Genomic DNA, 12,489 nt, shown 5'->3' on the forward strand with positions numbered 1-12,489 from the left:
AATCGAAAGTATGAGCCCAGCCAGCCTGGGCAACTTACTGAGCTATTTTCTCAAAAAAAAAAAGGAGAGATGGGGATGTAGCCAGTAACACAGAAAGAAAGAAAAAAAGATGCTACTCTTACCACCCCTACAAAAATGAATCAGCCTGCTGCTGAGCTAAGTGATAAGACACTTGATAAGTAAATAAAAGTAGCAGAAGCCCCCATGTTTAGGTTCTCTCTCTCTCTCTCTCTCTCTCTCTCTCTCTCTCTCTCTTTTGTACTGGGAATCGAACTTGGGTCCTTTGCTTGCAAGGTAGGCAGCAGAACAACTGAGCTAAATCCCCAGCCCCCATGTATGTTTAGGTTTTTACTGATTTATGGGCAGTGACCACGGCCTAGCCACATAGGCAGGCAATAAACACAACCTCCCCTGTTAATGAGATGCTTAGGTGAGCCCCAGCCTGCTGTGGAAGTTTAAGGGGTTCATTAAAGTAGGACATCTCAAGGCCCATCAGATAAATGCCCCTCACGTTACCTCAGAAGGTAATGTGTCAACAAGCAGACATCCCTGTGTGCTTAGGTACAGTGGCCGCCTGGATCCATAGAATGAGTAGATGATGGTCCCTGAAGGAATGCAGAGATGGGCTAAACCTAAAAGGCTTCCTCTTACACCCACTCAGACACAACATGCCAAAAAGGACTGTTCTGTCTGCTGGGAGAGAGACAGACTGCCGACGTCTATGGGGAAGATCCCCCGGGGAAGACCCTGCACAGAGCGGCAGATGCATCACACTGGACTGGGGATTATAAATGAGTCCTGGACAAGAATGGCTACTCACTTGTACTCTGGACTGGACTTTGCATACCCAGTGGTGGAAGCAGGTGCCCAAAGTATTATTAAAGGGTTGAAGGGCTGGGGATTTAGCTCAGCAGTTTGTTGGCCTGCCTTGCAAGCGCGAGGACCTGAGTTCAATCCCTGGTACCAAAAAACCAAAACAAAACAAAATAAAGGGTTGAAGTAGAAAATACTGAACCAGTTTGGGGCTCTGAGTTACATTTCTGTGGACTAAGTGACACATTTTATGGTCCAACATCAAATAGTCACATTTCATTTCATCCTCAGAGTAACAGTTTAATATTGGTCCAGCAGCTATTTTTCTCGCCTTATTTCCAACAAAGCTCTCCTAACTTCTTCCTTTGGTTTGTGACTTCCATCCTTGATAAGGTAGGCACAAACTCAGCACGTTTGACATCTAACAGGTTGGGAGGTCTATTTCTCCTGTATCACTACGAGCAAGTCCTGATGAAGGATTTATTGAGTTGAATTGACTGCCAGTGAAAAAATGTCTGGGATTGCAGCAAGTCCCAGTTGGCTTTGTCTGTCTTCCTAACTTCCGGAGTAGGCAAGAATGCAGAACCAAAATGGCTAGATTGGGCAGGCCAGCTGGGAAAAAAAGGGCAGGTGAATGGAGCTGGAGGAAGGATTTGGTTGTCCAGTGAAGGGAGGCCTTACAAAGAAAATGATTTTTAAAGGTTTTTGTCTTTTTTTAACTCTCTACATGAAATCATTGCCTATGGCTTAAGATGTGAAGTATTCTGCTGCTGGACTGGCTGGTAGATTGGTTTCAAATTCTCCCTGCACAGAGCAACTATGAACACAGCCTGGCCTTATGAAGCCACTGGTTCCTTGCCTCGGTCAAAGGCAATGTCCCTCACGTTATGGTGTGTAGATATCCCTCACTTTGGAGATGATCTGGGTTTTTAAAATCCCAGATGAGGGGAGGGTTCTTTTGCTGGATTCAGCTGGAAATTGTAAATTGGCAAAGTGCAGCTGTCCTAGAAGGTGTGATGCAGCCAGATGATTCTAGATGCCAACAGCTGACACAGCCAACTGCTAGTCTTTGCCACTCATTCCTACACCAGGTTCTGGCTTTCATTGGCTACTGATCTCTAGAGCTCCTGGGTGCTAACAGCCCTGAGTGATTGAGACTACTGTTCTATTCACATTACTGCACTCAGAATAAAGATTCCAAGTAGATCCCAAGCAAGATGCCAGAAACATCAAAACTTAAAAAAAAAAAAAAAAAAGCACTAAAATTATATCATGCTAGATGTGGTGGTGGATGCCTGTAACCCTGGAACTTGGGAGGATTAAGGCAGAAAGATCATTGAAAGTTTGAGACCAGCATAGGCTACGTAGGGAGTTTAAGGCCAGACAACTACACAGTGAGACTTTGTCTCAAAAATTAAAAATAAATTTAAAAGTTGTATTGTTGGGGCTGGGGTATAGCTCAGTGGTAGGATACTTCCTTGTTGGTCCCTGGGTTCAATCCCCAGCACTGCCAAATAAAATATTATATTGACATATGAACAGACCCACCAATGGGCAAAGAATATGAACTTGAATAGAGTCAATTAATATTAGATATTAGGTTATTATAATAGAAGCATTCAAACTGGTTGCCAAATATGTTTTCCTTTTGGAAAAATATTTGTTTTGTTATGTTTGATAACTCAGCTTATTTATCTATGTATATATTTAATTTTTAGATAATTATAGATTTACATGTAAGAAACCATATAGGGATCCTATGTGTCTTTTGCCCAGTTTCCCATTGATCAGTGACTGCACTTATGTCCCCCATGACTCCAAAATGGCTCACAAGGTTTCTAGTTGCCCATGTGTTGGCTCTGTGACATTTTTCTGCCCCTTTTTGGCTCACCATTATCATATACACTAATCACCTTAGCATTAGCAGTGCTAGTTTTTTATTTATTATTTATTTTTAATTGAGTTTATTGGTACATTTTAGAGATACAGTACAGTTACATTCATTACTGGGACCTTGTACCTTTACATGACAGGTCTTGGTTATCATGCTAGATGTGGTGGTGGATGCCTGTAACCCTGGAACTTGGGAGGATTAAGGCAGGAAGATCATTGAAAGTTTGAGACTAGCATAGGCTACGTAGGGAGTTTAAGGCCAGACAACTACACAGTGAGACTTTGTCTCAAAAATTAAAAATAAATTTAAAAGTTGTATTGTTGGGGCTGGGGTATAGCTCAGTGGTAGGATACTTCCTTGTTGGTCCCTGGGTTCAATCCCCAGCACTGCCAAATAAAATATTATATTGACATATGAACAGACCCACCAATGGGCAAAGAATATGAACTTGAATAGAGTCAATTAATATTAGATATTAGGTTATTATAATAGAAGCATTCAAACTGGTTGCCAAATATGTTTTCCTTTTGGAAAAATATTTGTTTTGTTATGTTTGATAACTCAGCTTATTTATCTATGTATATATTTAATTTTTAGATAATTATAGATTTACATGTAAGAAACCATATAGGGATCCTATGTGTCTTTTGCCCAGTTTCCCATTGATCAGTGACTGCACTTATGTCCCCCATGACTCCAAAATGGCTCACAAGGTTTCTAGTTGCCCATGTGTTGGCTCTGTGACATTTTTCTGCCCCTTTTTGGCTCACCATTATCATATACACTAATCACCTTAGCATTAGCAGTGCTAGTTTTTTATTTATTATTTATTTTTAATTGAGTTTATTGGTACATTTTAGAGATACAGTACAGTTACATTCATTACTGGGACCTTGTACCTTTACATGACAGGTCTTGGTTCTCATTTTTCCCCTTGTCCCTGCCCTCCCTTTACCCCCTTCTCCCCTCCCCATTTACAAACACTTCATTTCCATTTTTTCATTTTCTCATATTCACACAACTTCAATATTTCCATGCTAGCTGTTCCAGAGTCTTTTAATTGGCAACTTGCTTTGACATTTGAGAAGGATAATTAACTATTAGAGGGATCCAGAGTCTGAATGAGCCTTATGTAGTATCACCATGAATTTTTTTTACCATTTATTTATTTATTTATTTTGGTATAGGGGTTAAACTCAGGTCCTTGTGCTTGTGAGGCAGGCAGTGGAACCACTGAGCTAAATACCCAGCCCATGAAATTTTTAAAATAAGATTTCATTTGGTCCCAAGCTCAATAAATCAGTTCAGATCGAACTGGTATGTCTGGGGCTTTTTTTACTTATATTACAGTGTTTCCCCGCCCAGTCCTACATGTCTTGTGTCAATCCCTAGGCCAACCTAGCATTGGATCAACTTCTGCAGAAGCAGCTGTATTCTCTATGTGCAAATAGCCATGTTCCCTTTCTTGTTTTATGTTAGAGCAATGAACACCTTTCCCTCAAAAATGACTTTATGGGGCTGGTGATTTAGCTCAGTGGTGCCACTGCCCGCCTTGCAAGCACAAGGACCCAAATTCGATCCCTGGTGCCAAAAAAATAAAAAAAATTTATGAAACTCTTCTTGTACTCTCTGTTCTCTGCTTGTTTCCTGAAGCCTATTTTATCCTCATCTTTGCAATTCTGTATTTGGCCTCAAGTCAGGTTTGACCAGATGATTCTCAAGACCCCACTCTTCTTTTTTTAGTACCAGTCATCGAACTCAGGTCCTTGTGTTTGCGAGGCAGGTGGCAGAACCACTGAGCTAAATCCCCGGTGAGACCCCACTCTTCTGCAGGCCAACAAACCTGGTCTCCTATCCTCATCTCCTGAGCACTGACATTGTGAGATTGCTTCCTTGTCCTCCAGGCACTGATGTTGTCTCTGGTTCTCCCTGATCCTTAGGTCGCTTTCCTGCTCTGGCTTCCGTATCTCCTGCACCTGCCTGTGCCTTGCTGCCAGCTCCTCTTCTAGTGTTGGTGTATCCAGGAATTCTGACCCAGGTTCTTATCATAGGAGAGCCAATCAGTGATTACTATCCCAATACCTGAGACAATCAATTTATAAAGAGAAAGTCACTTAGGCTCATATATATGGAGGTTCCAGTTCATGGTCAGTTGCCCCTGTCACTTTGGGTATGCAATAAGGCAGCAGGTCATGGTGATAACATATGGTGGAGCAAAACTGTTTGTCTTATGGTCAGGAGGCAAAATAGTAAAAGAAGGGATGGTGGCCCTATTATCCCCTTTCATTACACACCCCCCAGTGACCTGATGACACTCTACTACTTCCCAACAGTGCTACAATGGGGACCAAGACTTTAAAGCACTGGAACCTTCAGGGAGGTTCTAGATCTGAACTATAACAGGTGTTCTCATTCTCTCCCCAGATCTTCCCATTCCTCTACTCCCTAATGATAAGAATGCTATGGGCTAATTTTCCTCGAGATACTTTCCTCTAAAAGCAGGAGGAATGTCTCTTGATAATAGTATAGAACATACAGGAAATATCTGTCTGAAGGCAAAATGTTCAGCCTAAGAAAGCCAAGATAACAGTGGACTGAAAATACGGGGTCAAAGAGTAACTGATTTCAAAGAGAATACTAATTCAGAAACAGAGCTGAAGTCCCCGAGGTCCCTCTAAATTCTCTGAAGGTGAAGCATGGTTATGCTCATCTGTAATCCCAACTACTCAGGAGGACGAGGGCAGGAGAATCACAAGTTCAATGCCAGCCTGAGCAACATAGTGAGACTCTGTCTAAAAACAAGTAAGCAAGCAAGCAAACAAACAGATCCTCTGAAGGAAAAGTCAGAGTGTAAAATATACCTCAAAAACACCTATAATGGAGAACACAAGCTCTCAGTGCATGTCTCTCCCATTGGCCATCCCCAGTAGTCCTCCTCTGAGGGTAAGATGCCTGGATGAATATCAGGATCCTCATGAAGACAGAAGAAGAATGTTTTAGAAGCTCTGGGGTAATAAGAGTTTAGGGGACCTGGTGGTATAACTCAGTGGTAGAGCACATGCAGGAAGGTTTGGGTTCCATCCCCAGCACCTCAAAAGAAGAAAGAAAAGCTTAGGGAGAACTCAGCAGTCTCCTTCTCCATAGGACCTTTTCTTACACCAAACACCCGCCCTGGCCACTCCCTCCCTCGCACCCCCACATACACACCCTGTTGCAGCACTGGGATGAGGTCACTGCAGAACAAAATAACCTCACCCCGACTGCGGTTTCACTGACTGTCTTTATCCTGCTATTAAATGGGGTCCATCTCCTTTCTTCCGAGCATAGGCAAATGACAGGGCTCTGTTTTGCAAACTGCACATCAGATGTGCAGGGCTGGGATGGGCTGAGGAGCTGAGCACTTGTGTGACATGCAGAAGGTCCTGGGTTCATACCCGCACTGCAAAACAGCAGCAGCAACTACAACAGTCTTCTTCACTCAGGACTTCAGCGTTCACCTAGGAATGAGGTGGGAGCCTTCCCCACCGCTGCGCGGGTGTCCTCACCCTAACGCTGCCGGGTGCTGACAAGGCCCCGCATCACTGGGGTTTGCTGCCTGTAGAGGGCGCTGCAGACGGGAAAGCAACGTTGCTCTTTAATTTTCCCTTTCTAGGGCCAAGCAAAATTCCACAGAGCCACATACAGTGGGGATTTTTGTTTTCTTTCTTCCATCCCCAGTCCGGGTGGCGGCAGGGCTCAAAGAGTAGTCTGTTCTGGGGCAAAGACGGCGTCTGCCTCTCTCCCAAACCAGCCCTGATCAAATCCCCAGTAAACTGGTCCTTAGATAACATAGCTGAGAAACCTGAAACCAGAGCCCTGACTCTCATCAGGGCCACCATCACTGGCTGGAAACTGAGACTTGCTGCTGAGACGCCACAATGATTGAATGCTCAAGGGCAAAGCTGGGGCTCCCAGTCGGGGTTTATAGCCTTGACCTATGAATTTACACAAAGAAGTTTTTCAGAAAGTCTGGCTGGGGCTTGAGTACTTGAGCTGGTTTGTGGCGCTCTGCACACTCTGGGCTTCAGGACCACTGCTCTTCCCTAGATAAGCCACTAGGTAGGTTAGTGGAGCCATGCAGGCTGGGGCTGCCTGCAATGGCCCCTGAGGGTGAGTGGAGTCAACTGTGTTTGAGGCAAGGGGAGGAATATCCATACTCTCCTCCCTCCTTTTCTCTCTTCCTTCTCTCTCTTTCCTTCCTTCCTTCCTCCCTTCTTTTCCTGTGGTGCTGGAGTTGGAACCCAGGACCTCATACATGCTAAATAAGCACTCTACCACTGAGCTATATCCCCAGTCTGCCCCACTTCTGTTTTATTAGGGGAAGACATTTTTAAATGAACAGGCTGTAGAGGAGACAGAGCCTCATATGAATGGACAGTAAAAATATTCTCCATTATTACAGAGTGTTTACTGAATGACTTCTACGTTGAATGCTGTAAGAAGGACACAGAAGCTGGGCATGGTGGTATACATTTGTGATCCCAGCACTCTGGTAGGCCAAGGCAGGATGTCCCAGTTACTTTCTCATTGTTGGAACAAAATATACAATACCCACAAATTAAAGAAGGAAAAGTTTATTTTAGCTCACAGTTTATAGAGTTGTTTTTTTGTGTGTTTTTTTTTGTACTGGGTATCAAACTTGGGACCCTGTGCTTGAGAGGCAGGCGGCATAACCACTGAGCTAAATCCCCAGCCAACTATAGAGGTTTTAGTCCACAGCTGATTCTAATGTGGGATGGTGTGGTAGAGGGTAATGTCAGAGGAAAAACAGTCCATGGCATGGCAGGCAGGAGACAGCGAGCCTTCCTGTTTTCCCTTTTTATTCCATCCAGGCTACAAGCATATTGGTTGGTGCTGCCCACAACCAGGGTGGGTCTTCCCTCTTCAAAAATTCCATCCATACCCAGAACTACATTAAACCAATCAGTGGACTAATTCAGTATCACATACCTATGATCCAATATCACATGCCTATGATCCAGTTACCTCCCTAAAGCATAAGGCTTTGGGAGGACATCTAGACATAAGCCATAACACAGGAGGATTACAAGTTTGAGGCCAGCCTGGGCAATTTATTGAGACCCTGTTTCAACATAAAAAAAAAAAAAAAAAAAAGCCCTGCGGATGTAGTTCAATTCAATTCCCATGACTGGAAAAAAAAATAAAAATGAAAGACATGGTCAGGGATGAGGGTGCAATTTCAATGGCAGAGTGCTCACCCAGCAAGCTTGAGGCGAAAAGACAGGAAATGCAGCTTCCCTCAGAGGAGAAAATGTTGGCAACAGCCTCAGAGCTGCAGAAGGTGGTGCCAGAGAGCTAAGCCATGCACAGAAGCTGTGTAGGGTCACATCTGTGCAGCCTCTGGAAGGGAAGTGCATCTCTGTGCACACGCTCACTTGCAGGGAAGAGTGGGCTATGTTGTTGGGAGAAGGGAAGGAAGCACCAAGTCTTTACTCTGAGGTTTGGGCACTACCCTTTTGTGACCATGAGTCACACAGCTTCATCTGGTCATAAGGTGTACGCCACAACTTGGGGCTGGGCAAGAAGCCCAAATTGTCAGGTCTTAGTTCCAGCTGTAAATCACAGGATGCAGAAAAAAAAGACTGTTTTTGGAGAATGGTGAGAGAGGAGAAGGTCTTTTGAATAGCATATGGTGTTTAATAATTTATTTTTTCAGTTCTAGGGATTGAACCCAGGAATATTCTACCACTGAACTATGTCCTCAGCCCTTTTAATTCTCTTTTTGAGACAGGGTCTTGCCATGTATCCCAGGCTGCCCTCAAACTCAGGGTGATCCTGTTGCTTCAGCCTCGTGAGTGCTGGGAGGACAGGCGTAAGGAACCACGCCTGGCCTCAGCCCTTGTCATATTTTGTTTTGAGACAGAGTCTTACTAAGTTGCCCAGGCTGGGCTTGAATTTGTGCTTCTAATGCCTTGGCTTCGTGAGTAGCTCAGTAACAGGTGTAAACCACTACACTTGACTCTGTGTGTGTGTGTGTGATACTGGGGATGAAACCTAGAGCTCCCAGCATGGCAGGCAAGGCCATGCCAATGAGCTACACTCCCAGGCCCTTAAGTGGAGTTTAGCAAACAGAGAGAGCAAGAAGTTGTGCTTGGGGAAGCCTCATTTAGCTTCTGTTTTAGCGCCAACTAAAGAGCAGTCAAGAGTGTTTTTCTGGGGTTGAGAGCATAGCTTTAGAAGTGGAGTTACTTGCTTAGCATTAACTAAGGTCCTAGGTTTGATCTCCAACACTGTAAGAAAAAAAAAAAAAGGAAAAGAATGCTTTTCACCTGTTCCTGTGTAAGTTTCCCAGTAACAAAGCAAACCCAAGTGGAGGAAAATAATTGGTATTACTTTGCTGAAAAGCTTGAACAAGCTGAAGTTAATTTCTCTACTAGGATAATTGCCACTCGACTTTCTGGGGAATCCTTTTCCCTGAGGGAGAAAGGCAGAAAAACTGGTTGCAATAATTTGGAGGTATTCACACTGCAGACTGGAAAAGGAAGCAAGACTCAGCAGTTGATTGCTGAACTCAGACCTTTAAGGCATGCAGTTCTTGTTTGGGCTGCCCCTTATGGTTCATCAAGGACTGAGGTTTGAGTATGTGAGGAAGTCCCAAACTCTCAAGGAGAGCTGCCCAGAGCTTTCCTAGCCAATGAACTTGATTTTGACCCTCAGCATAGCATCTCTGCTTTCTCTTCTTTTCTTTGACTTCCTCTGATTTGTTGACTCTCTAGAATGCAGTCCTACACATATTTCTGCAGCGATGGTACATATTCATCTCTTTCCTACTCTAATAAACCAAACTGTATAGGACCACAGATGGAGAACCTAAGGCTTATCATTAGTTTCCCAGACAGAAGGGCCTGACTACATTGGAAAACAAGAGAAGTAGCCAGTAAGAAAAATTTCAGTGATTGTAATCCCAGAACTTGGGAAAGTGAGGCAGGAAGATTATGGGTTCAAGACTAGCCTTAGAAACTTAATGGAATCCTGTCTCAAAATAAAAAATAAAGACTGGGGATGTAGCTTAGTACTTCTTGGGTTCAGTTCCCATTCAATTCCCAGTAGCAACATACATACACACACACACACACAGTATTCAGTGAAGGTTTCCACATTTTTCTGGGATTGATCCCCATAAAAGCAAACTCTGCAGATAGATCAGTTAATGAGTGGCTCACAGAAGGAGGCACAGGAGAAAACCTCTCAATAAAAAGTGGGGCAGGCAGCACTAATGAGGTTGGGGAAGGAGGGGACGAGAATTATCTTGTGGCTGAGTGAGTTACGGATGTGCTAAAAGTGAGCTCAGAGTTTCCAAGGTGAATTTATTTCTCCAGGGGAACTTCCAAGAGAGCCATGTGCCAAGAGGGAATAAAAATGCACTGGATCTGGAGCTAGAACACCTGAGTTGGGTTCCATCTAAGATACATAAGTGCCACCTACATGCCCGTCAGCATATTATTTAACACCTCCAAGCCCATATTCTTATTTGAATAGTGGTATCAGTGAAACGTGTAGCTCCTGTATAAATGATTTGCACAAGTTGAGAGAGATAAATAATTGCTTGTCCCAATGAGCATGGCAGTCCAGCACTGTTCTTTTTGCTCTTAGGAATTGTTTCAAAGGAAAGGAACTCAGTCCACCATGTCTCAGAGTAAGATGTTGGCTGAATGATGATCCAGAGACACTCATTTATGTATCATCAGAATTTCTACTTACTAACAGAAATCTCCATGAAGTACATCTGACTAACAGAGGAGATTCCAAACTGAAAGCAAAGAGGGAGAGTGAAAGTCTGTAGATAAATAGATAGGCACAAAAGATCAGGTCAGAGAAAGAGGAGGTCTCTGGGTACTATGGAAAGAGGACCAGCAGCCTTGGCTCTAAGTCTACCATTTACTGGTCATGTGAGCTTGGATAAGTCACTTTGAAGAAACTGAGGGTTGTCAAGTTTGCCCGTTATCACAGAGGATTACTTTCCCTGATGTTACCATGTGGTTCTGAGAAATAAGACACATACAATATAGATGCAAAAAATCTTCTGTAAGCTCAAAGGTGCTACCTTATAATGTAGATGTCAAGTTTTAGGAAAGGGAGGGGCAAGGTCCTAGGACTTATGTGACATCTTTTGAGTCCTTATATACTTAACCAGGAAAAGAACTGCCTTGGATACAGCGGTTCCACCACATACCTACAGATTACTAGACACCTATTTATTTAATATTGCTGGGGATTGAGCCCAGGGCCTTGTGCACACTAAGTGTTAACATTGGCCCAATTTAGACTTGCATTGGCCTCTCTTACAAAGCCTCTGTAATTGGAGGACAAGAACCTTTGTGGTTTGACCTACCCTGACTCTGACATCCTTGCCAACACAAAGACGGAGTCTTTCCCAATAGCCTTACAGATGTTCCTTTCAAGTACGGTCTGTGAGCCAGGGCCATTCTGGGTTGAATGTGTAAAAGCCATCAAAGAACTACTGAGTGTCTAGTTAAATTGGATTGACAATGAAGAGACACTGGTGATGACATATTTTGCCATCCAATTGGGCCACAATGAATACCTCAAATCTGTATACATACTTAGCCCTAGAGCTCAACTGACTGGGAAAGGAATTAGGTGCCAAAACCCAAGTCCTCCTGTGATATAACATCACTATAAATAAAAAAGGGCCAGGCACACGATATGTATGTGTACCAACTTCTCATGATGAATAAATTCACTCCCTTCCACTCATTTAATTTTAAACAGCACCCTAGGGAAATTCCTCCTTCCACTGTCCTAAGAGAGGCAGAAAATCATACAACAACAACTTAGGAGATCTCTGATGCTTTCTCTAGCTGATGCTCTAAGTGAGAGAATATGCATTGATGATCTCCTTCACCCTACTCAAACCTCATTAAAGGTTAACAAATATGTACTATACATCAAGCATGTAATTAAGGCCAGAGTGAATTCTGGGACAAGAATGCATGGTAAGAGCCCCTGAGATTACTCAAGTCCCTGTCAGTCATTGCTGTCAATCACACCTAGAGATCCAGGAGAGGCACCTGGGCTAAGGTGCATATCCAAGTTCCGAAAGCGTGAGTTGTCTGGGGACTGTTTCTATTGCTGTGTGCTGTGATCTGTGTGCAGTACTTTTGCCGTCCTATCACGCTGGCACTATTTTTCTGTTTGTGCCTGTATGGGTCAGTGCTTACTAGAACTTACAAGGTAGGCTTACAATAGCCACCTTCAGAGTCAGGAGTGGGAGAGTACAAAAGGGCTGTCTGCAGGGGGGCGATCCATTGGATCCAGTCAAAGGTTGAAGGCCTGCAGCTGGGAGAAGAATGTATAAGGTGAGGTGAAGACCAGAGCACCACTGAAGAAGCAGAAGTAAGACTTCCTTCTTTGCTCCCTGTCATAACCGTCAGGCTACAAGCCTATTGGTTGGTACCACCCACACCCAGGGTGGGTCTTCCACTTGCAGTAAATCCATTCAGCCTTTCCCAGAACTAGGCCAATCCAATCAGCTGGACTTTCTTACTCAAGTTGATGCAACAGTTAACTATCGCAGGGCTGTATCTTTTGTGAGCAAGGACTTGCCCTGAGTACAACTTCCTGCAGTCATCAATAAACAGCTGATTTTCACTTGCCATTTGGATTGTACACTGGCAATTCTTTGCTCATCTACTTGGGAGGCTAAGGCAGAAGGATCACAAGTTTGAGGCCAGGGGGTGCTATATAGTAAAACTCTATTT

The sequence above is a fragment of the Fukomys damarensis genome, unplaced genomic scaffold, assembly GCF_012274545.1.
Source record: "Fukomys damarensis isolate Sample0158 unplaced genomic scaffold, DMR_v1.0_HiC HiC_scaffold_5, whole genome shotgun sequence".
Taxonomy (NCBI): domain Eukaryota; kingdom Metazoa; phylum Chordata; class Mammalia; order Rodentia; family Bathyergidae; genus Fukomys; species Fukomys damarensis.